This window comes from Candoia aspera, chromosome 3 (assembly GCF_035149785.1).
Source record: "Candoia aspera isolate rCanAsp1 chromosome 3, rCanAsp1.hap2, whole genome shotgun sequence".
NCBI classification, from domain to species: Eukaryota; Metazoa; Chordata; class Lepidosauria; order Squamata; family Boidae; genus Candoia; species Candoia aspera.
The window spans coordinates 77,388,306-77,415,552 of NC_086155.1; positions in this window are offsets into that span (position 1 = coordinate 77,388,306).

The window sequence follows — 27,247 nt, forward strand, 5'->3', positions numbered from 1 at the left end:
TGTGGAGGGGAGAGGAGGTGAGGGGTGTTTTGTAACCTCCAAAGAAGCAGATACACTTTGGAACTTATTTTTTAACTCCTCTGTTCTGGTCAGTCAATGGGAGCATTGATTGCTCATATGGTTGCCTGCATATTCTCAGCATTTCATCACTAGCAGAACTGAAGATGATCAGTGACCAGCTTGGAATTGTTTTGAAACTGATATTGAAGGGCTAGAAATAGAGTTGAAATTGAGCTATACTGGAGGACCTGCATGACAGTTTTGCTGCCCCTGCAGTAGGGATACAAGGGAGGAAACACCTGAAGATTGGTATATACTCCTCATATCTCAAAGAGAATGTCCACTTCTAGCCAGCCAGGCCTGGTCATATGGTTACTTTAAGGACCATTGAAATTCCTTGTAGATTTCTTTCACTTTTTGGCAGAAGGATTGGAAATGAATATGGTGCAAGCATGTGTTGCATATATTTTAAGGTGGATTGCTCAACAGGGTAGTAAAACAATAGGAGCCATATCAGCTATACCAATCCAAAAGTTGTATGGTAAAAAGAAGTAGAATCCATACCTTGTCCATGCTTTTACACAAAATTATTCACTTCTTTAACATGCTGCCTTGTTTTTATGGGCTTTAAATGTTTATTGCTTCATACTGTGACCTATGTTGCCTTTTATATCTCCTGACAAATACCTAGATAACCTAGGATAAAGGATAGGCTAAAAGTAATTAATGAAAAAAAAAATGCATTCACTTGACATGTAAAGTTCAAACACCCTTCCACATGTGGTTTACTTAAAAGCATGTGCAACAGAATCATCCTGGATTGTTTCTACTAGCAAATAAAGAAACACAAAATGATCTCAGGGCTCCCTTGGCAACATAGTTGATTCCCAAATGTGTCTAACAATATAGACTTTGCATGGGCTACCTCTGGAAAGCATTCAGAAACTGCAATTGGTATAAAATGCAGTGATCAGGCTGCTAACTAAGGCAAGGCATTGAGATCAAATGATGCTTCTACGAATATCTAGCGGGCAAAATCTGAGGTGTTGGGATTAAAGCCTTTAATCGCTTAAGATCTAATGGTCTGCTAAAGCGTCTACTTCTATGTACCTACCCAGTTACTCAGATCAGCAGGAGAGGCACTTCTGAAGATACTCCTGCATCTAGAAATTTGACTACTGGATACAGGAGAAAGAACCTTCTCATATGTGGCTCCCAAGGTGTGAAATATTCTCACTATGGAAGCATATTTTGTTCCTGTTCTCATGCTATTTAGGAAAGATGTTAAAAACTCACCTGTTTCACAAAGCATTTAAATGTCAATTATTATGATGACTGATTTTAATTTGGGTCTTGATTTTGGCTGCATTACTGTAGATGTTTCTTCCTCTGTATTTGTTATTGTTGTAAGCCACCTTGAGTATTGGAATAAAGCTGGGGTGTACATTTAAAAATGAAAAAAAGACTTCTTTGCAAAGCCACTGAATACCCATGGTCAATGAAAGACATGGCCATCTTGCATGCCATTGCATTAGGAAGAAGTTAGTTATCCTCTCCCATGTGCTTTCTGTGTGAGAGAAGGATTGTGTGAAAGCTCTAGTGGTAATCCATGACACTTTTTTGTCCACTATCAGAACAATTTCTGAGATTATCACCAGATAATATATAAACAAAAAAGACATGGAAAAGCAATGTAATACCACCTACCCTTTTTTCTAAAAAACAAACAAAAAACATAAAAGCTTTGCTTTGTTCATTACAAAACAAATTTATATAATAAATGCTTCTTTGAAAGCTAAAGTAGCCACAATAATTGTTGTTCATTTATCCTAAGAGTCTTTTTCTCCCAAAATCAATCAAAGCTATAGATATATCATCAGTGCCTAAAATGGTAATCTTTTTTGGATTAGAGTTGTATTAAATTTACCTCTTTTGTTCTCAGAGATAGATCCTCCCTTCTTGTGATTCATATTCTACCTCTCTCAGGAAATAGTTGGTGATGGCTGTATTACAGCAATTGCTTGTTGTGAAAACTGGTGAATTCTGCAGAAGACTAGCAATGGCTGTCACGAAGCAATCCAAAGACTGTTGGTGAATTTCCTGGAGTTCAGGGAAGACATTTGCATTTGCAGCCGATCCATCCCCTCCCCATGCCCTGCCCGAGCACTGTTTTGGTTGTTAAAATAACTGTTTCCAGAGCCAATTTGTGAATCGAGGCAATTCACAAAGCGGCAGAGCTTCCTACCATAAAAATAGATGCCAGAGATAATTGGGCAAGGTGGTGTCATGTCACTTGTGTGCAGTTCATTAATTAACTGCTTGAAACTGCTATAAAATAATAGCCATGTCATCAAGAAGAAAGTACAGAAGTACAAAACTGCTGTAAGGAAGGAAACAGAAGCAGCTGTTATTAAAATACCCTCAAGTTACCATTCATTTTTAATGGCTACCCTCTGGCCTTCCCACTGCCAAATCTGAATCTAGATGTGTACCCAGCAGGCCTTTTGCTTACAGTATTTCTGGCAAGACTAGACTCTTTAGTATGGCAATCAATTTAGTTTTTTTTTCCATTTAATGCTTACTGGACTACATCTTTGCCCAGGCCAAGTGTACCTCCAGATGAATACAGTGGCAATGGAAGATGAGCACTTCAGCATTTGTTACAGAAATGAGCAGCTGGATATTGTGGTGGTCTTGGTTTTAACCTATATTGTCTACAGCTTTAACCCTACTTTTTTTTTTTTTGCTTGACTAAACAGTGGACCTTATTTTCAAGTAAAAATCCATTAAGTTATAGTTGCCAATTAAGCAGCTGCCCTAGGAAAACATTTATTTTGAATTTCAATACAGTGGATTTACTTAGTATCCTGGGGGAGAGGGATAATACTCTTGTTCTGTGAAAATACCTTGTAAAAAGAAATATTGTTCAGAAGGATACTCTTTGCTTAAAATATGATGATAAGTCACGTACAGTTGATGAGTCTGAGATGCAGTTTATAAAAGCAAAAGGCATTGAGTATATTTTGTTCTTTGGATCAAGTTCACAAGCAGATGGACAAAACATTTATAGGCTGCTGGTAAGGCTGGTACCTGTCATTAAATGGTCTCTTGCAACCATTCTGAGCCATCCCTAGTTTTTTGCAGGAGGAATCTAAAGAACTAGTTTACCTTGGATATAAGTAAAGTCTCCTTCAGGTAGAGGTTAATTCCTGGTTATTTCATGGATTCATCCATGTAATTTTCTTGACAACAAAACATAAATGATTTGCTACAATTTTATTACTGTGTGTGTGAGTGTGTGTATGTATGTGTGTATGTATGTGTGTGTGTGTGTGTGTGTGTGTATATATATATATATAGAGAGAGAGACAGACAGACAGACAGACACATACATACATACATATAGTAGACAAGGACCAGAAGACAGCGGTGGTGATAGATGTAGTGGTGCCAAGTGACAGCAACATCAGGAAGAAGGAGTATGAGAAGCTGAAAAAGTACCAGAGCCTGAAGGAGGAACTAGAGAGGATGTGGAAAGTGAAGGCCAAAGTGGTCCCAGTGGTGGTAGGAGCACTCAGGGCTATGACTCCCAAGCTGGGGGAGTGGCTCCAACAGATCCCAGGAACAACATCAGAGTTTTCTGTACAGAACAGTGCAGTGCTAGGAACAGCTAAGATACTGCACAGAACCCTCAAACTCCCAAGCCTCTGGTAGAAGACACGAGGTTGAGGAAGACACATACCACCCATGGAGGTAAGAAGGTGATTTTATATATTTCCCAGTTTAATCTACAAATCTGGAATTCCTTGGGCTCTTCCAACCTTATCACTGAGAAGCCCAACCCTGCTTAGCTTCCCAGCCAAGTCAAGGTCACCCAGCTATGGTTCACACCAATGAAAATCTTACTAAGATAGAATGGAATAAAACTAAAACATAATCTATGGATATAGTGACCTGCTGCAATTTCCCTGGATATCATTATATTATCATTTTTATTTCTAGAATGGGTCCCCAAAGGGACCCCCAAAGATGAGCCAGCCTATCTTCTGGAACATGAAACTAACAGTGGGAGATGAGTTCACACCAATGAAAATCTTACTAAGATAGAATGGAATAAAACTAAAACATAATCTATGGATATAGTGAGCACCTTTTAAATCTGTTTCTCAGTTATGTGTCAATATTTGTCTGTGGATAATGGGATCAACAAGATTACCATAATGCAATGGTGAATTAATAGAAATTTCAGTATCCATCCTCCTCCTCCTCCTCCTCCTCATCATCATCATCGCATTGAAGCTGAACATTTACAAGGCTACTTGTCTTACTTATCTTTGAATATTTGTAAAAAGTGTGTAACCTTAATGGAATCCAAGGCAGTGTCAGAGACTGTTCATGAATTGGAACAGATGAAAGAATTCTCCCACTGCTTATTCCATTTTCAGCGATGCTCATGTTTGATCAGTTAATAGTGTTTCCTACTTTGCAACTCTCAAGGGTCAAATAAGGGGAAAATGGTTCAACATCATAAAAGCCTTATAGTTTTATATGTGTAGATTCCACACTGTTTAAGGGGGGCTACAGCCAGGTAAATATGCATAGAATTACTTCCTAAGGTTATATTCCAGCAACACGTTGAAGCCAACATAAAATGAATGGAAATCTGTACATGTTTCAGAAATGTCTTCTCTTGCTGAAGGCCATTATTCAAAAAGGGTCTCCACTGGTAATGTACAAGTAGGAATGTTTATTCATGCATTGCAAAAAAAAGTTTTGAATATATGCATGGGAGAAATAAACCCTCTCCCAGGGTGAACCTATGAGCACTATCATTAGAAGAGATACCTGCCATGCCCATATAGCAATGAGACCTCATGGTACATTTCTGAATATGTGCAGGACTTATCCTTGCCATATTCATTGTGAATTCAATGGTTTCTTTGTTTTTTGGTTGGTTTGGAAGAGCCTGAATAGAGATTATCACCAGCATATTCCCTATAGATTAAATAAATCTGTAATTGTCATGGAGAATAATCTTCTTCCTCTTCCTCTTCCTCTTTTCAAGATGGCATAGAAAAAGCAGCTCTTCGCCTGCTCCTCATGCTTTTCTAGACTATTAGGATAACAGGCTTCAGATCTATTAACTCATCTTTTATCCCACTCGTCTTATCCTCATCTTGCAGTTATATTGTGTGATGTTTTAGTTTTTAAAGTTTTATGAGTTTTATTAAGTTTTATTAAATATCAAAAGTGAGGAACCAGGAATGCTAACATAATGTAAGAATAGCACTTTGCACTTTTTATTTTTTCTTTTCTTTTCATTTCCTTTTCTTTTTCTGAGTTTAGTTTGTATTTGCTTTTACTACAGTAATTAAAATCTTTAATAAAAATTATGAGAATCTTCATGTTCTTGTATAAATGCCTGTTTTGTAGCTGTGATGCTATATAGAAAAATAAATGTCATGTCAGATCTAATATTTATAATTATATTGCTCTATTATCTTGGAAAAAAACAGAAAAATAAACACACTCCTGCTGTCATCTTTTTGGTTCCTAACTAAAATCTAATAATTTTAGATTTTAAATCTAATTAATTTTATTTTTTTATTTCAAGAACTAAACACATTAAATTGGATTGGGCTAAAGAAATATAAACTATATACCCCCCCCCCAAAATTATTTATTTGTATCTTTTTTTCTAATGTATAAACAAAACTTTGGTCCAGTTTTAATCTCTGGCTTATATCTCTCTTTTGATACTAATACTGTTATGTAATTTTCTGAGAAATTGCCTTCTTCCATATAGGACCCTTTGGCTTTATGTTGTTCCTGATTTGTATGCTCTACCTTGCTTATCACACCACAGCCATTGTCCATAGTGTTCATTCAGGGTACAGAAAAGAATGTTTTCCACTGTGGCATTTATTAAGTGGAAAGATACTCCAACCACTCCAAGGCTTGGCATGGCTCCTTCGAGGCCTTTCTGAAGTCTTCTGGACAAATCTGTATAGGTAGTTTGCAGCCGCTTCATGACTTTGAGGAGTAAATCTGGAATGAACTTTATTTATTTATTTATTTATTTATTTGTCTATCTAATTTATCCCCGCCCATCTCCTCCCATCGTGGGCCTCTGGGAGGTTTACAACAATCGATTAAAACCATCACAATAATACAAAAAGTAAAATACAGTAAAAATAATATAAATATAAATAAAAAATAAAAAATCCAAGTGCTGAAGCATCTAAAACAGTCCAAGTGTGGGAGGAGTGGTCTATAACAACCATCCCCATGTAGCTGTACTCCCCTCTCCACCCCAAGTGAGGCAGCAGAACCAGGTCTTCAGACTCCACCGAAAGGCCAGGAGCGATAGAGCCAATCTCACCTCCGGGGGCAGCACGTTCCATAGGATGGGAGCTACTGTGGAGAAGGCCCGCTTCCTGGACCCCGCCAGATGAAATTCTTTTACAGACGGGGTCCGTAGCATGCCCTGTTGGACAATGAAGTGCCTCACTGAATAGTTTGTACAACCATAGAGATTAGGTGGTGTCCGGAATAAGCATTTCCATTGGCAACTGACTCCTTATTTGCTTGCTCACACAGTTCTTTGATTAGCGGGATCCATCTACTATGAGCAATATGAAAACCACTGTATGTTTTTTAACATGCTAGATTGCACTGACTGATTATATTTTGTAATTATTTCATTTGATTATGAATAAAGAGATTGAATATTTGTGAGGCATGGATAACAACAAAAAGATATACCTTATAGCATAGTTTCATAGTAGAAAGGATTTTATTAAGGATTCTAAGATCATTCATGACTTATCAGTGTTCTCTTCACCTAGAACTCTAACAAAGCATCCTCACAGATGAATTTAGTTTGGTAACTAATTGCAGCCTTCCAAAAAAGCTCAAAAGGCAAACAGCTTTTTTGTAAAGCTGGTCAGTATTAATCAAACTTAATATACTAGCTTATAACTCTTCAGTTGGAAGCCAATGTTCCAGTTCTAGTCATCCTCATACTTGACATAAAGCCTAACAATATTTCTATTGCTTCAAAATATGAAGTTTCTAAAGTCAGGGATTAAATGAAAGGCAGAATTTGCATTTAGAGTTGCTCTTTCACATCTGTACAAAAGAAATCAGTAATTTGCATCTCAGTAAGAAGTTTGATCTTGTTCCTGCAAATTCCTGGGAGGGAGGGAGGGAGGGAGGAGGAGGAGGAGGAGGAGGAGGAGAAACCCACTTGAACTAACCTCTGTTGTGTTGTGGATTTGTTGCAGCAAGAATTTCAGAATTATCTTTAAGAAAAAAGAATAATATATTGTGTTCATACTTACCAGTGACTTTTCTAGAAAGACTTAACAGGGTTGGGCATGGTCAGTAAGTACTTGGATGGGAGATCAGCCACAAAAAGTCTAGGGACTGCAGGCTAGCCTAGGGCATTAAAAAAAACCTGGAAAAAGGCAATGGCAAACTGCTGCCTGCATAGTGCTGCCAGTATGTTTGAAATGCTGTATACTGGCAGTGCATCATTACTATAGTGTACACTACCCTGGACTATTTACAAATTAATAAAAACATCAAAACCATTTTGAATTTGTTGTTTGAACACTCACCACCACAGAAAAGAATCTGCTCCTTGCTCCTTCCATCTGGACCAGAGGTGGTAGTGCTCTGTTAGCACTGCAGTACAGATGCCTGCCTCTGCAGCAATTTAAAAGGGTGCATATTTGGAACTCACACTCTAGTTCAAAGAGGCTTTCGTTTTATTATTGCTGATATGGGAATTGTTAAATGCTTGTGTTAACATTTTGGTAAAACAATATTTTGTTATTATGAAGCTACTTTGAATGATCTGCAGATATTATAGATCAGGGGTTCAAGGGTGCATTCATCTTGCAGAGCAATTAAAATCAAAATGTTCGACACTATTTTTTTTATTTTATTTTCTGGACATACGGGGAGAGTTAAGGGGCAAAATGAGTTCAAGGCACTCCTTTCAACTTGCAAAACCCCCAAAATCTCATCCTAGGAAAGCTTGTAGCCCTATTTATTATTGGAAAGCAGCCTTCAACGTGTTATACAAAGCCTTTCGTGGCCCTCAAGCCAATGGAAACTGTGTACCCTTGTTACACACAGTAATGCTGTTTATCTGTGGTCATATTTCTGTTGTGCATAGAAATGCATAGAAATTAAATGACCCAACAGGAACAATAATGTGCATTTAATAAATCAAACCAGTATGCTTACTTCATCCAGCAGGTAGAATGGTTCTGAAGAACTTACATCTAAGACTAATGGAGAAACCACATTTCTCTTTCTTCAAGTTCCATATTCTTGGTTATAAATATGGTCTGTCAATTTGGACTTCACTCAAACCATTATTAAATTTTGTAATTCTGAATTTCCAGTTGATTGAAAAACCAATATTTTCACTTATGAATCAAGTGAAATCACAATTAGGCTTTAAGCATGCTTGATTCACTACTGAATTTGATGCTCAGTGTGTGTGTCCGAAATTCTTGACCTTTTGTGAAATACATAACTTAACCCTAAGACTAGTATGGTATAGTTGGCAAGTGTTTGCTTTCAGCTGGAAATTCTCTGCTCTTCATAAGCACCTTGCAATAAAATTTAATTTCCATAAAGATAAACATAATTTTTCTCAACAGTTTGGTACAGCTCCACTTTTGGAACTTCTGTCTGTTTTGACTGAAAATGTTGATTGTTTTCCAAAGAAGTGCTGGGCAGGCTTTTGACTTGAATGTGATTGGACGAGCTGATAGTCCAACTGTGTTAATAGAAAAAGGGAAAGAGCTAACACAAACAGAAACAACTGATCTGTCTGCTCTTGCAAATGCTGTGGGAAAGCTATCAAGAGAGGTTGCAAAATTAAATAGCCTAAGGTATGACAGGGCAAGGTGACAACTGTGGTGATGTCTAGGGATATGAAAGTGCAGTAAAAGAAGTTTTTTTTCTTTCTTTCTTTCATAAAATGTGGTTTCATCTTATTTATTATTTGGCCTAACACTGGGAAAAAAGTAAGATTGTAAGATTCTCTAGAAGATTAGAACAGATACAACACACAAATGCACACACACAAACAACTTTCCATTCTGTTTGGATCTGATATAACACATTATTCAAAAATTAAATTAGAAAACCTTGAACAAGTACTCATCAGATAAGGCACAGGGACTGTGAGAGAGGGAACAAGTGATCAAGTTTTATTTTTATTAATGTTGCCTAGTGAGGCCAAGATCTGAATCAGGAATTCATATTTTTAAATATGATTGTATTTTCCATAAAAAGCAGTGACAAAACAAAACAAAGTCTGACAATACTGTTCTGTCCAGATCAGAATCAGACAGCCAGACGATGGATGGATGGATGGATAGATTGTCCTATGAGCCAGTGTTTCTCAACCTTGGTAGCTTTAAGGTGTGGACTCCAACTCCCAGAATTCCCCAGCCAGCAATCTGGCTGGGGAATTCTGGGAGTTGAAGTCCACACATCTGAAAGCCACTAAGGTTGAGAAACACTGATATAAACAAATGCAATATTTTAATCCAAGACCTAATCTAGTTTCCATCCTTTCCTCTTTCCTCTCCTTCATTCTTCATTCTCCTTGGAACTTGAAATTTTTTTCACTTGAGCTGAAGTGTGTTGCATTGATTACTATAACCCCACTTAAACTTTGCTTGAAAAGAAGGCCAGATTTAATCACATCTTGCTTGACTAGGCTGTTTGACATTAATTAGATGCTCATATGGAATCCAATTTGGCATAAAGAAAAATGTAGTTTTCCAACTGCAAGATTTGGAACCTATGAACAGTGGATGCACAGAGTCTAATTAGCATTCCTGCATTTTCCACCTCCAAGACAAATGTTATTAGATGCCCAGTCTTGTGCCTGAGCTTCTCATCTGGCTGTTATAGACAATGTGATAATACATTGTAAAAGATGCGATAAAGTTAGACAGGGTTGGTACATGCCTGGTATCCAGAGCTCAGAAAACTGCCACTACCGAGTATGGGGAATTTCAGTTGATAAGCTTTCATCACTGTCACTTTCAAGGTTAAAATTAAAAGAAAAAGTGGCAAAGTAAAGCTTAACTCGCCAGTTTCAGTTTAAATTGCACATGGCAACAACTGGTGCAAAGGACAAAATTGCTACAAAGCAATTTCAGATAATTACCCCATACATTAAAAACAAACCAGAAAGAACACAGCTAATTAGCTCACAAGGAAAAAGGTGAGGCTGACAGCTCAGTAAGTGTTGCTTAGAAATAACATTCACATATACTGTTGAAGGTTCAAACTACCATGAGCTCTAACTATCTTCCATTCTTTTTTGCAGCCTTTGTTTTTAAAAGAAAAAGATCCTTTACCAAACAAAGTCCCAAAGTTCATTAAATGGCCAATATAAATTGCCACACACTTGAATTGCACATAAACACATATACCAATGTGCAGCCTAGCCACTATTATTTAAAATTAGCCCTGGGTAGATTTGGGAAACAAGGCCAGATTCTGAGACAAATTCTCTCATTTTAGAAAGAACAGCAGAGGAGAACAGAAGCACTGATTTTATATACCGTTGAGACATTATCTTAGCAGGATAGATTTCTATATTCATCTGTGTGCATAGAAATAGGTCCCTTATCAGTGGGCATTCAATTATGGTACCCTAATAGAGTTCAAGATATTCTCCATTGGTTTATGATTGCAGATTATTCAACAGATACTCATTCTACATATGCATTGGATCTCAGACAAGGCTTTATTTTGCAGCAGTAGTCCGATAACAGCAGATGCTCTTTGAATTTAATTGTGGGATAATGTACAAAATTAATAACAGACAAACTGTTGAGTTTTCAAGGCAGTAATAATAGTGGTGCAACACCATGTCTCCTCTCCATGTTAAAAACTGGATAGAGATGCACCTAGAGCTAGGAGAAAGATGAAAAACTGCAGTTTTAGGAAAAATATCTAAGCATTTAGACTTGTCCTTTCTGAGTCACAATGGAACTCCACTACCATATTTATTATATAGTTATTATATTTCCATCTTTATTAGTGCTCCTCTACCCCTCTTATAAAGTCCTTCTTCTCTGTCTTCATAAGTTCCAAGTCATGTGCTGTGCCTGGGATTATACAAAAATTGACATGGGTATGGGAGGAGGCAGCATGGGAGGTTTTGGAAATTGGGGAAATGGAATATACTGTTGATATAAGAGTCCAAAGCACACCTGGCAATCCCCCCCCCCCCAACACACACACACCCAAGTCTTGACTTTACTTTGGCAGCACAAAATGTTTTCTAGAGTATGCAAATGCCCAGTTCTTACAAAACCAAGAATTGTTGATGAGTAAGACTGGTTTCAATTTTTTTTTTAAAAAAAGGTTAGATGTTGGGGAGTCATATTATCAAACATGAACAGTATGTTGTTTCAGAATAATTATTTCAAAGTTTAGAATGATGTTAAAAAAGATTTGTTAAGGTGGGATAAGTTAAAATTATCATTGTCAGGATGGATTTTGGTAATTAAGATGAATCTTTTACCTAGGATATTGTTTCTATTTCAGATAATACCAAACTTGACAATGGATGCACCATTTAAACAATGGCAAAAGGATATTTCTAAGTTTATATGGCAAGGAAAAAAACCAAGAATTAAGTACAAAATGTTACAAGATACTAAAGAACAAGGGGGGTTAGGATTACCTGATTTAAAATTATATTTCATACGAAGGGTTTCCATGGTTTGTGGGAATGAACTGTAATAGAATCTAATGACTCAAGTGTTGCATCATTAAGTGACTTTGATACCGTCTAGAAAAGTTTAACAAAAATCACAAGATTCCTTCAGAGTACTATAGAATATTATAAAGAGAGAGGATACCTGAAATTTTGCAGTCCAACTTTGCTCAGCCTTTTTTGCTGAAAAAAAATTGGAGATTGAACAATTCTACTCCACGGTTATGAGAACAACAACCTGGGAATGTGTGAGGATGTGCATGTACCAGAATAAACTGATATATTCAGTAACTGTACATTAGGACTATACTGATTACAATTAGACTTAAGAATTCAGATTCAGAAGCCCCATGCATATATTTGTATTTACAAGCAGCAACTATGCAACTAAGCAACTAACCTGCTTATTTCAATTTAATTGCACATATATATACACTTACGAGCCATTTCAACATTATTCACTGAATGCACTGTTTAGCAAACAATAGCAAAAATTAATTTGAATAATTCATATTTTTTATAAAGTATTCAGCTTTGTTTTATTCATACATATGTTTAAATAAAATGGTTGGGCATTTTATAAACGGCACATGCATTATTCAGTTGAGTTTCCTGTTTGCTATATAATTCTCTCTCTCTGTCTCTCTCTCTGTATTTGTATATACAGTACACACACTATCTTGCAATGGAGCTAAAAATAAACCATTGCATTGCCCATTCAGAGGGAGATTCAGAAACTCATTAATGTTGCTTCTTTTACCTTATTTTTTGAGATGGTGACAGACTGTTACCACAACATCTTGGAATCCATCTTTGCTAGTAACTATTTCCATATTCACCATCCTTACTATTGCCCAGTCTTTTTAGACTGCCTATTCTGAACAATTGTAAGAAATATTCAGCTTGGTAGGTTAAGCATTGTGCATATGTGGTTGTGTGTGGTTGCAAAACCAGCTGCACAATGTATACATGATGAAGCCATTGTATCACTCACTTGTAGCCTAGGTTAAATTTATCTAAGAAGAAAGATATGAATAGTGCTGGTCTCAAATCTCATTAAAAAAAAAATTATCTTGACTTTTTTTTCCTGAGGCAAATACTCTTGTGAATATGACTGTACATGAAAGACTGGTCTTCTCTGCTCCTTGAAAATGTGCCAGAATTGGCTCAGTGAAGAGAGCACTGATTTCTATATGATATATCTTGGGCCGTCTTCCCTTCTCTCAGATCATAAACCCTTTCTAAGCAAAATACATACACAAAGAAAAGATCATGATAAAACTTTAAAGTCTTGTGAAAGAAGTCTGTAATTCATCTGTGTTGGATCTGGTGATAGACAGCAACAAAAATAAGAAGATGGGCTCTTCTTCTTCCCCTCTCCACAGGAGCATTATGCCCAATGGCCTTGGGGAAGGGTCCTAGAAATTTGCTTTATTCTTTGTTTTCAATAGTTTTGTTTGTTTCGTTTTGTTTCTATGATTGCTTATGCTGTTTCTAAGCTTTGCTTGGGGAATTATTATTCTGAAAATCGGAATACAAATTTATTTATTTATTTAGAAATCATATTGTTTTGTAATAAAATAATAAAATAACTCAATCAGAATAAATTTAATATATTTAATAAAAAAATTATCCCCATCTGTCTCTTGAAGTTGTGGATGCCCCATCCCTGGAGGTTTTTAAACCAAAGTTGATCATCTGTTTGCCTGGAATGGTTTGAAGATTTCCTGTCCTGGGCAGAGGATAGACTTTGAAGGTCCCTTCCAACCCTATTATCTTTGGTGAAAATAAATTCAGCTTGGGGGAGATGGGCGGTGACATAAATTTAATAAATAAATAAATGAAATCAATGTCACAAATCAAGAGCTAAGAAGAAAAATTGTTTAAATTGATGTTGATCCATGTAACTTCAGATTTAACTGCATGATACACTCAAATAACCTAGCAATGGTTTCCTTGAAGCACTATGGTTGTTCTTAACCACTGCTCTGCTTTCTCCCTATTCTCTCTATTTCAATTTACCTCCAGCATTTAAGAAGATGAAGGAGAAGGAGAAGCTGCATTGATAGAGCACATTCAAATATCTAATACCAATATCTTAGTCTATTAGTTTTAAGCTAATTAGCCTCTTAGGCTAGTAACTCTGAACTTAGCAATTTAGCTTACTGGTAGAAGAGGTAGGTTTCTTAGGTTCTCAGGATCTCATGTTTAGTATGTCCAATATCTAGCACCCTTGATTCTTCTTCCTTGTAACTATTCTGTGTTTTTATGTATTTATGTTTTATTTTTTTGATTTTTTTTTGGATTAGTCAGGATCTCCAGAGTTGTGATGTTCATCTGTCTTCACCTTTAATTCTATGTTTGTGCTGTATTCTGCTCTGGGTTTCTCAAAAAAACACTTCCTTTGATGTCAGTCTCTGTCAGCCTTGCAAGATAGATCAGATGATGAACTAATTTTAATTTATTGTAAGGTTACATTAACAGAACCTTGCAAGTCTGAAAGTACATTTCTCCCCCCCATCCCCTTTACAGCTCAAGAAATTAGGGTGGGTCCCTTCTGAGCTGCTTGTCCCATCCACATTCCAGCCACAGGCTAAGTTGCCTCTTATCTGACTGTTTGGTTGCATCTTTTTATTCTGTCTCCCAATGTCATTCCCACATACCATCACAGTACCCTACTATGACCTAAATCCTGTTCATCATATGGTAGTTGATAACATGTCCCACTGTAACTGGAAGTCTATTAAAGATAAGGCAACAATTTTCCTCTATCAATTTTCAAATCACCGTGAACAGGCAGGTAGAGAAAATCTTTGTGGGGGTTTTTTTTCTTCCTCTAAAACAAAAGCAATACTTTTTTCCCCCCCTTTCTTTCTTATACCACTTTATACTAGGGTTGTGAAAGATGCATAAGGTTGACAACCACACCAAGCTTGTATTCCAAAAGCTCAAGGCCCCCTTGGGAAAGTCTTTTAGGAAGTTTTAAATGGTGAAATGAGTTTCTGGAGCATCTTTATAGCTTAAGACACACATTTTCCGTGAACATCCCCCCTCTCCCAAATAATTGGTTACACATTTTTAGCTTCATTTACACTGGAGGTGTCTGGGAGATACACAGGGAAGTTTAGATATCCAGTGCTTCCTAGCCTTATCCTAAAATCCTCCATGCTCTTTATTTAGCAGACTTTACTTTCCCAGGTCCATAACACTTTGCTGTATTGCTGATCTTAACAACTATATCTGTCTTTCCCTGCAGAGCTAGAAGGATGTGGTAAATATTTATAATTTACAGATACTGTTTATATGCTGTTCATCATTTAGTGCCCGTGCTCTTGTGCTAATTCTTTCCCTGAATCTTAGACAATGTACCTGCAAGTCTGCCCGGTATTTTTCCACGTTTGTTATGAACATACACACAGCAATGCAAGTTTTGGTAACTTCTATGATAAAGACTCTGCTAGGAAGTCCAGTAATATTTTTAATAAAATAATTGAAACTACGATGATGATGATGATGATGATGATGATGATGATGATGATGATGATTAAATTATTATTCCCATCATTTTTTCTATTATTTTCATTTTAGTGACAGAGATATACATACGGAATGTGTATATGGAATGACTGCTTGACTGAAATTCGAAAGTGTTCTTTCCTTAAATGTATCAGAAACAGTGCTTATGGAACTTCCTATTGATATGTACAAATGTTAGTGTCATCATTTATGTATTATATTTCCTAGAAAATATATTCTTGTTAAATAATCTCAGGAAATACCCTAGAAAGTGATATTAACCTATTCCATTTTTCCCCTGGTAAAAATAACCCTTCCTTTGTTTACTCATTGTGATGAATCTCTTGTGATTTGTAACATTATTACTGAACAAGCCTAATGATCTGCTGAGAACCTCATCTAGCAGCATTACTAGGCAACATGAGATTAGAAATATCTGGTGATGTAGGTACTCTTGAAATAAATGAAAATATTCGGCTACTAAGAAAGGTCTCCAGAGATCAAATTAGGAGCTAGCTGTGAAGGGAGATGTTTAGCATGTATTGGAATTATTTATCAGGATTTTCTGCTTATGTTGGAAATAAGCAGATATTAGGTTTAAATTAAACAAAGAGGAAAGAAGTTTACTTTAAAGTGATTTGGTTGCTAATGATATTTCTGAATTATTTCTTCTGTAATCGTTCAAGTCATTTGCAAAGATAATAGTTCTACCCAGGGTTTAACGTCCAACATTCTTTCCATACTATAATCAACTTCTTTTAAAACGTTACCAAAAAAACCCACACACAATTATACATTTATTCTAAGCTTACTCATTTTAAAATTTGTTTTTTAGTTCAAATTTGTGCAGTACAATTGTATTCATCCACAGTTTGGGGAAAAATAAATATCAATTTACAAGGAATGCATATACAGTAGTACAGGCTCCTCCTATTTTTATTTATAGTAAGCTGCAGTAGATGAAGCCAGTGTAATTCTTAGTTTTGAACATAAATGTGTTTTGTACACACACATGCACATATTCCAGATATATGTGCTTAAAAGTCTTCCAACCCAGCACAAAATGGTTGTCTTAATTTTATTGTTCCAATAGTGGGAACTCTATTTTAAAATATACAGAATAGAAGAATTTATATTGTGCATTCCTGATGAAATAGTTACTCAACTGTGATTTAAAAAAAAAAAACCAACAAGTTATAGTGTAAGTATTCTATCCATTGCTATATTGCAATGGGCTGTGAGGATAACCTTGGGAGACAGGTAGAAGAGCCCCAGCCTAGGCAATGGTGTGATAAGAGAAAACTGAGTCCAAAGGAGGGATGGGGGTGGAGAAAGCATCTCAGAAGGGACCCTCCCAAGTTCTCTGGAAAGTAATAGCAAGGGTGGGGGGGAAGCACATTCAGACTTGCACAATTGATGCCAGCCCAAGGAAACACAGTTCTTTCTTGATTAAGAACATGCACAGGAGACTATGAAGCAGCTCATTCAATGTTGTTTGTACAATATGGTGAAAGGTGAAAGGCCCCTGTGCAAGCAGTGAGTCATGTCTGACCCTTTGGGGGGGATGCCACTTTCATGACATTCTCTTGGCAGACTATAGCAGGGTGGTTTGCCATTGCCTTCCCCAGTCGTCACCTTCCCCAGCAAGCTGGGTGCTCATTTTACCGACCTTGGAAGGATGGAAGGCTGAGTCGACCTGAGTTGGCTACCCAAGAATCCAGCTTCCTCTGGGATCAAACTCGGGTCATGGGGAGAGTTTCAGCTGCAATGCTGCCACCTACCACTCTACTCTACACAAGGCCATGTACAACATAACAAGTAGTATTTAACAAGTAGTATTACTGAATCCAAAAATTCAGTGTTCTGAATCATACAGGTGGTTTTTTTTTTTTATCTGAAGACCTTTTCTTGGATCTCTGAGATAAGGTAAATAGATATCTGTGCAACCATATTATCACAATGCCAGCAAATATATTTGTAGTTCCTTCATAGAATCTTCACTGTAGTATAGTCTGAAAGGGAAGATTTGGATGCTCTTGAACAAAATATACCAATAAAAATATGTACCAGTAAAAAAACAAGGATACTATACAGAGTTAAATGTGATTTACTCTTCAAGACGTCCAAAGAATGTAACTATTTTTTTTGCTTTGAGGCCAGATCTGATCCAAGTTCCTGGGATATAAGAGCTGCCTCCCTTTTTGAGGTAGACCTTCTGAAAGTTTATGGTTCATTTCCAAGTTAAAATCTGAATTCCCATCTCCAATTATTTGGATGCTTAAAAACTAGTTGCAAATTTCAAGAGGATTAGTAAATATGGTTCAAACAGTGTTTCTTAAATGAAATAGAGTTCACATTCAGTAATATGAAACCATTTTACTAGTCCTATAGGCACCTCAATGTTCTGGTTGCTATTGTTATATAGGATATATTCTTATATAGGAATTATGGTCAAGGAATATTCAAGGAATCTATTAGCATCTGTTTATATTTATATATTCTAAGTATATTTCTAAATAGGCAGCAGATAAAGCTTTTAACAACACTATTATCATAATTAATTTATCCTGCACTATTTAGGCCACACTTGCGCATACAGTATAAACTGTTGTCAGTCCTGTGATTAGCCAGAGAAAAAGAATAACATTAGAACAGAACAATTGCACCAGATGATGTAGATCCAATTCTCATCTTAGCAAGTGAGACATTCCAACTGGAGGTCCAGATGTCAATATTATTATTCTGTATGGATCAAAAAAATTATATCCAATCAGGTCTGAGTAGTCCACATCAGCATGTTAATGGGAATTACTGTATATACATATACATATATGCACACATATACACATACACATACACACACATATACATATATGTATATACATCTAATTGCTGCTATGATTATTGTCCAGCTTCTTATTTTACAAGACTCCAGTGTGTAGTTTTTCTGAAGAATAGACACTATGCCAGTCTCTATTCTTCAGAGATACTACAACTATGATACATTAGATTCCTACTATTGGGTCTCTTGAATTAAAAAAAGGGGGATTCTTTGTATGTATGTAGGGGGATTCCTTGTATGTTTTTTAACGCTGGTTAATCTATTTAATTAGTAGACATGAAAAACCTTTGGTGTGTACTGATGGGATCCCAGGCTGATCAGTTCCATTGCACACTGCAGACTATTCTATAGTGTTTTCTGAAGCCACCCAACCTGGATGCACTTTGACCAGTGCTGAAGGAAAAGGTTTCTCTTCTCTCTTAGAACCAAAAAGACCATATTGCTTCACAAAGCAGTTCTATTTCTTTTAGGGGAGGGGGAGATCCTTCATCAAATCAACCACTCCCTCCGAGCTTTGCCCAGCTCTGTACAGACAGTGAAAGGAAATCTGCAAGACAAATCGTTTCCCCACCTCCTGTTCACCATTAAACGTTAACTATCAGGGAAAATTAAAATTCTTTTGAGTTCTATATTAAGCCATCTGGAATGATGCCAACTATTTCATATAAAATGCCATCACCCAAATCTGACCAAAGGAGTGACTTGGGCTGCTTGTTACAATGACTGTCATATTGATGGCATCTAGTCAGTCTCTGTCTTCTTCAGTCAACACAAAAAAGACATGAATTGCTAGAATCTTAGGAGATGCAATCTCAACACCTGTAATGCAGAAGGTTATTCCAGATGAAGTCTCCTTGCCTGATGGATTATGTTTTTTCCCTTTGTCTTCCAAAATTAAGCAACTAACTAGCACCTGAGTCATCATCTCATTCTTCCCACAACTAGCATTGAGGGAAGAAGCAAGGAAATGGATGATTTTATTGGCACACTACTAGCTGAAAGAGAATATATGGTACTATCAATAGTATTATAAGAGATGTTGTGGATGCAGGAGTCGGTCTCTTCAAGAATGTGTGGTGGGCCTACTATTTTCAACCTCCCCTCCCAAAAAATGCATTGATTCTCCAGTACTTTTAGAAGGCTTATTTATGGGTGAATTCATCAAGAAACTATCAGATCTCACACATCTCTGGCTATAATCCTAGTTCCATCAAATTATGGGCATTCAGGATTTTCTCCTTACCTGGACTGATAGAAGTTACGCAGGAAATGAATAATAGACTCCAGCGGTGGGAGCAGTATGCCTGTCATTAAAGATTGCTAGTGAGCATTACCTAATAGTTCCTATTGTATTATGATCTGCTTGTGGGTTTTCCACTGGATTATGGTAGCCACTGTAGGACTTTGGTCTGATGCAGAAAAGCTCCTTTTATGACCTATGATAGTGATTTGTTGCAGTTAGACACTAAATTGCACTCATATACCTTTGTACTGCTGCTATTGCTATACTCCAAGAAGGAAATCTGGTTACAGTTTTAATTAATACTAATTATCCCTGATGCAGACTCTGATAGACAAATAGATCATTTCAAGGAGCCTGGTGAGGAGAATTCCTGACATGGCCCTTTCTGCCATACAATTATCCAAACAGCAACCTCCTGTGTCTTATTTTCAAAGCAATGGTTATTATTTTCCTTTTAAAAAGAGAACATGGGCATAACTGTTCTTTGAGCTGTGAATTATGAATAGCAAGCATTTTATTTTAGTATATGCCAGAACTATCATAAGTTGAAATGAACATATTTCCCAAGAGTGGTTATTCCTTGCTCAGTGTTGATAGTTGGTAATAAAAAGAATGGGTAGTGACTTGACTTATAGCCATGGTCCCTGACCCTTTGTGTTGAATGAGTCTTCACTTTTAATAAAGATGTTGTCGCCAGTCTTTGCAAAACAGATATTACATTCTGGTTCAAAAAAGAGCTGGGCATGTTAAATAGCCAGTTGTTATTCTTGACTACACTGAGACAAAGATGAAAAATTACCCTGCAGAACTGTAGACAATACATACATACACATACATAACAGCAGAGAGGCCACCCAGCAAGTAACTAAAAGTCTAAGTTGACATTATCCTAGGAATATAAAGCCAGCAAGAAAATGTTTCTCACTTTATCTCTTCCTGGGTCACAGGACCACAAGGTGTAATATATGTTTTGAATTGTCTATGAATGTCTTGGCATCAGGAGGTGATTTAACACCAGCCAACTGGGCTCGGCTTCAGGTCTGTTCTTCGAATGAGCTGCATCAGAATCAGAAAATGAGAAATGCAATGGAAACTTGACAAGCTTTTGATTGGGCATTTTAGGGGATAAATTATTCTTTTAGGGATGAGGAGGTTTAAACATGTTTCTGATGTCCTCTCTTGAAATGCAGAAGAGCCTGAATCATATGGAAGGGGCCCAATTTTAATTTAAAAGGGAGGGCAGGATCCATCCAGGCAAGGTCATTCCTAGTACAGTAACCTACGTATCTGTCCTTTCCCCAAAAGAACTTATTCCTGCTTCACTCCATGCAACTGGTAATTATTTATCTTTAGAGGTATCTTAATTTTGGTCATTGACCAGCACTGATTTATCATAACCATGATCTGAAGGGACTGTGTTGCATTCTTAGCATTGCCATGTTGCATATATAAAATTTGAAACACTGCTGGCAGGGATATGTAGCCTCACAGCAGGAGAAACAAGAAAGAAAGGAAAGAAACCAGCCAACTCAAAAAAATGAGTTACACAGCTACACTTGTTTAGCCAACAATACATCTGGTTTATATTTAATTTGTGCTTGGGTTGCATGAAGCAATACCTTGCCACAACAATAGGCAACATGACATCTCCTAAATTTTTTGGACTTCATATCCCATCAGACACAACCATTGTGGGCAACTGTAAGAGATTATGGGAGATCTAATTCAAAACATCCGGAGGTTATTGGATTACCTGTATCTGTGGCTGCCATGTTTAGTCTGCCTCTCCATATGAGAAAAGTAAAGAGTATACAGGGCCTTTCCACATTTGCAACATTTTTTTCTGCCCTGTCCCCATGATGTTGCTTTCATCTTGTCTCCCACTGATATCTAAGAGCTTAAAGTTGACTTAAGCTGGTGTTAGCTAAGTTCATTCACAGACCATTTTTTTGGTGGTACTGTCAGGTGCTTAGTGGGTGGGATTGGTCCTGAACCTACAGGGCATTTTATGCTGGTGTAGACCTACTTGCTCCCCTCCAGTCCCTAGATATTGCCTTTCAAAGTCCATCAGTCTGGGAGAGCAAGAGATTCCAGTTCTTTGAAGCCCAACCCTGTCCCTGTACCTGCCAAATCTCTGAGCCTATTCGCAGATTGGAGACCTGGATCATCCTGAATAGCAGCAAACCAGTGCTGGTGATGGGGCCTATGTGGTGAAGGGTGAGAGAAAGATGGGGCTCTCTCTGCCATTGCACAGCACAAGCCCTTCACCACCTGTCGGTTGTTGTTTGGGATGTTTTAAAATATGGTTTTAATGCTTTCCCTGAACAACAGCTGATGGGAGGTTTGAGTCTGATCCTGACTCTGAAAATGAAACTTATCTTGAGCCAGAAGGGGAAAACAAAACTTATTTGGAGGAAATGCCATAATAAATATATTTATCTTTAAGATACTCCTTTGCAACAATAGGTGAACAATGTTCCCTTTTATACATTTTATCTATCTATCTATCTATCTATCTATCTATCTATCTATCTATCTATCTATCTATCTATCTATCTATCAAATTTTATCACCACCCATCTCCCTCCCAAGGAGGGACTCTGGGCGGTTTACAATAAAATAGAATTAAAAAGCCAATTCATTTTGCCATGAATGTCTTTGGAACTTTATGTTTGAATCTACAATCTCAAAATCAAAAGACTAGAATCAAGACTGCAGTCAAGTTTAATAAATTGTATACAATTTATTTCCTTCCATCTCTTTTTTCTAAATGTATTGTGTGTGTTTTATAAAGAAAAAAACAATACTTAATGATTTTTTCCCCTTTACCTTCCTGGTAAAGATAGATTTCTCCCTGCTAATCCAGCTTTTTAAAAGTGTACTAGAAGAGGAAGAAGTATTTGTGGTTTGGTTTTCTGAAATTAAATGAGTAGCATCATGTCATTCTATCTGATTATAGGACTGGAGGAAAAAGAACCCCCTTATCCATAATCACTACTTCTGGTGCTAAAGCACCTAGGCTAGGCAAGAAGACAAAGCATAAAACCTGATGCTTCTCTTTGAAGTTCCTCTCTGATATTTGATTCAACTGTGTGAACAAACATGAAAAATGAATAAGTATGCTGTTTACTATACTTCTACTGATGCAGAACTTGTTTCTCATTGATACAATTCTTAGTTACTGTTTCTGGATGGGGGAAAAATGATCAAAACCATCCATCTGTAGAGTTTGCAGAACTTGGAATGAGCTGAACTTCTGTATTATCCACACATTCCAGATTGGAAAGTAAAGATGAAATTGCTTTCTAGAGTATTCTAGCTGATTTTCAAACAGGCAAATGTCAGCTGGTGAGTGGAATATGCAACATGCTGGAGAAGTATCTGCACTAATAAGACACAGAAATTTGTGCCCAAATGAGCAACTATTTCAAAAGATCATCAGAGCTGTTCCTTGGCACCATTTAATGTTGGTGGATGAACCATGAGACAATAATAAGCATTTGACTGAATTATTAATTTCCCCAAACACACATGCTATTAAGCAAAGGGGTAGAAATATTCAGAAGATAGTTTGGAAAGAATGGATGGAAAAAGTTCTGAGTTTTGAAACAGGGTTTTCCTCCCAGATATTCAAGTGCATTTTAAAAAAAATGGTTTTGAGACATTTCACTTATTAGTGGGGGACTTTTTTTGATCGGTAATATTGCTTCCAAATTAAGAAAGAGTTCCCCTCTCCCACTGTCTCACCAGAACAATACTAAGTGGTAGATTGGAAACTGGCTCAATTTTTTTCCACTAAGGTTTAAGTAAATGGAGATAGAAATGAATTCTTCCACTCTTAATCTGTACTGGAGCATATTGGCTATGTGAGGGTGGGAGACTATAAAGAGTTCATTCATTGCAACATCACAAATTCTATTATGCCATGGCAACTTTGGTATGAAAGTTAACATTTCAGATATTTGGAATAAATAGCCACCTATTTACCCATCACTAAGGCAGATACACTTTTGGGAAAATGAGAGATTAACCGTTCCCATCAGTTCTTTTCTCAGGGTCAACCTTTCCCCAGTGTGTTTGATGGAGAACAATGAACAACATGAGATGACAATTCTTGTAGCATAGAAGATGCATCTCTTACAATACTATTTTTGAAACAATGGAAAGGGTGCAATATACTGTAGGGTACATATAACCATTGGTTTTCCAGCTGTGGTAATCATTTAGAGTGGTTCATTAAGTCCAAAAAACACTGAAGAGTTTAGAAAGCAAAAGAACAAGAATCTTACTCAGGTGAAGTATTTAGATACGATTGTCCTGCCACCATCTTGCTTGGCATATACTTGGCTTTCTGTTATAGTATTCTTCTGTTTTCTACTATGAACGTATATTCATATTTTTTAAAGTTTGATGAGAGAGAGAGAGAGAGAAAGAGAGAGACTGGCATTCTGGACTAGCCTTATCCAACATTGTACCATTCGGTTTTGGGAGCTGTAACTGCAAATATTTGGAGCTGCAGTCCCATGGTGGTTCCATATTTGGAGAAGGCTGTTCTGAACCAAAGTCACATCTTTCCAACTTGACCCTCATCAATAATAGTAGCACATCAGGAAACTGTTGTGAAAGAGAATGAACCTTCCTTCAGTATAACAGTATTGGATTTAATTTCAGTCCACCAACTTCATTGCTAGCATATTCTTCGAGTATAATCTTTTGGGGGTGGGGTATATTTGAGGAAAAGGTTTCTAGAAATAGATTTCTGATAGAATAACCAATCCTGTAATGCTAGTAATTGCTAATTGTTCCAACAATCACTTTGCATGTATATTGGAACATTATTATATAGGTAATCCTCAACTTACGACCATTCGTTTAACAACCGTTTGACGTTACGAAGGCACTGGAAAAAATTACTTACGACTGGTCCTCACACTTATGACTGTCACAGGGTCCCCACAGTCACATGATCACCATTTTCGACCTTCCCAGCCAGCTTCTGACAAGCAAAGTAAATCAAAAAGCCAGCAGGGAAGATCTCAAGTCACAGTCACATGATGTCTCACTTAACCACCATGGTAGAAAAGGTTGTAAAATCGGGTGCAGTCATGTGATGCCTCACTTAAAAGAGCTCTATATAACAATGGAAGATGTTAATATCAGTACAAATACAGTTATAATTAATTTAATGGGGCATCTATCATTCTGAAAATTTAGATAAATGGATGGTTAAAAGATTTGCTGTATGTCCTACTTTGGCTTTGCATGTACAATGTACTTTCATTCAACATAAATTGCTGTGTGGCACTAATGTCAGCAATAAATGGTTCCAAAAAATAAAGAAGAAGAGGCATAGAAATTAGAACATCCAGCAAGAAATAATCTGAAACAATTTTGCTATTTATCTTCAACATTAGGACCATTAAAAATTGAAGCAGTGCTGTGATTCAATTTGCTTTTTCTCAGAAATATTGATCCTCATTTTCCACTAAGTAGACCTTTTGGACTGCAGCTCTGCATGGAAAATTAATTTGCATAATGTTTTTCATATATATAAGCTTACTTGCTGAAGGGTGAATCTTTGCCTGATGACATTATGGCCTCCTTTCCTGTCAATTTCTAAGGTATTACGTACATTATAATTGGAACACGACGCACAAAACATGCAGAGCATCACAGCCTCCCAAGATAAATTAAGGGCAGCAGTGATCTTAAAGAATATTTGAAATTTTCCTCACCTTTGTATAAGAACGTAAATTGCAGGTTTTTAGAATTAAGTGGAGAGAATAAACGTGATGCCAAAAAAAAAGCATATCTTTTGGATAGAAATATTCTACTCATTGATGCAGAGATTTTGATGTGTCTTGCTGGTTAGCCAAAATGAATGTTTAAGTTAGGAAAAATGTAGCAAAACTGATCTTTAGTGCAGCTCAGCCAAAAGGATGCACTTTGTGAATCTATTTGGCAGGGAGAGAAAGTGCCCTTCCCTGGTGATTTTTTCAACAAATGGCTTCAACAGAGTTTGAAAGTATTAGTACAGAAAGAGGTTCTACCAATATTGTATCATTTCTGTTTGCAGCAGCAAGTGATGTTAGCAGGGTGTCCACATGGTTTGGTCAAAAAAGTCAAGATGGTGGCCATGGCAGTTTGATTGAAGCTCTGCCTGTTTTTTTATGTATGTCACATACAATTAGATTGCCCTATCATGGGCACCATCTTGATTTTTTTTACCATACTGCGTGGACATCCCTGGATATTAGTATGTAACCAAATAGTTTAATAAAGGCTGTAATAACAGCCTGCTCACTCCATAAATTAAAATCTGTATGGGATTGAACATTTTCTGTACACATCTGTCTATAATATATACCTATTGTATGCAATTTTCCCTAGGGTATACAGTATGTATGTACACACACACACACACACACACATACAAGACAGGTTAGAATACATATATTTGCATACAACTTTTAAGCAATATTTAAAGAAAGCTGGAGATGTGCAGATTTAACCTAAAGTTAACAGTCCTCTAGTGAATACGTTTACAAATGAGGGCCAATGGAATCTTATGACAGCCATGGTTATAAGTTATTTTGTGCAGGACCATGTTGTGATGATGGAAATCGTGAAGAATCACTAAAAAGAGAAAAACAGTCTGGACCCAGCTTAAGTTGAGGACCTCCTCTTATTTGAAACTCCTACTTGAAATCCTGTAAATAAATATTTATCTATCATAGTGCAAAATTGTAGAACTCAAGTAACAGGATCATTATTTCCCTCTCCTTTTTCCAACCATGCTCTGTTCCATCATTGCAGCAAATCCAGGACTACAATCCTAAATATTTTTACCATGAACACAGTATGTAGGCATGTATCTACAGGCATGTATGCCTTTCAGGATACAATATCTCCTCCTCCTCCCCCCATTATCAGCAATCCCAGCATATCTCTGAATAATATTATAACTGCAAAGTGCCTTTGTTCAGGGTCAAGGTTCATCTTAATCTGAATTCAGAACGTAATCTGATTCAAGATGGCACCTTGAAACACAAAGTTCCTGAAAGAAGTAAAGGGAGGGAAGGAGGGAGGGGCTGAAAATGTCAACCTTTTCTCCTCTGCAGATGTAATTTTGCTCTAACATCATCCTCTGTGACCTTCAGCTGCACAAAGAAACAGAAAAAGGGTGGTGAATCACAGTAAACAAATAGTAAAATTGTTCTCCTCCAGATCTGGATGTAGTGTGCCGATAATGAGGAATGATGGAAGTTGTACTTTAGTGGCAGGTTAGGTAAACTTCTCCACCCCCAAAATATGAACACTTGAGCCCTCTCCAATGCATTCTTCCCAAGTCTGCTCTGTACCTACAAATGTATAATAGAATATCATCAGCCTAGATTTTAATCAATGCTTGCAATAACTCAAGTTGTTTTTCCCTGCACATGAAACAGTACCTTCTACTTAAATCTTCTGTGTAATGTTCAGTAGCCATAGCAATAAGGCCAAAAGAAAGGTACAATCCTGTTTAGCTCCCTGATGTAATTAAATTGGTTTCAAAATGCCTGAGTTCCTGCAAATTCTAGCTGCTAATCTGGTGTATAACTGCATACGTTCAAGCTCTTGAGGGCTAAATTTAATTTCAGAGATGCTCCTATAGAATCTAATACTGAGAAAGAAGGAAATAGTGCTTCTTGCTGACACATTACTTGGAAAATCTGCTACCTTTATTATTTTTAAATGTGGTATGTATTTAAGATCCAAGCCTGCACAATCAAATCACATCTGGTACATACAATTCTTTTAGTGTCTAATTTATTGTTGATTATTTTGGGTGCATTGGTCATAGCACTGAATTTTGACAGAAACATGTATCTATATAATA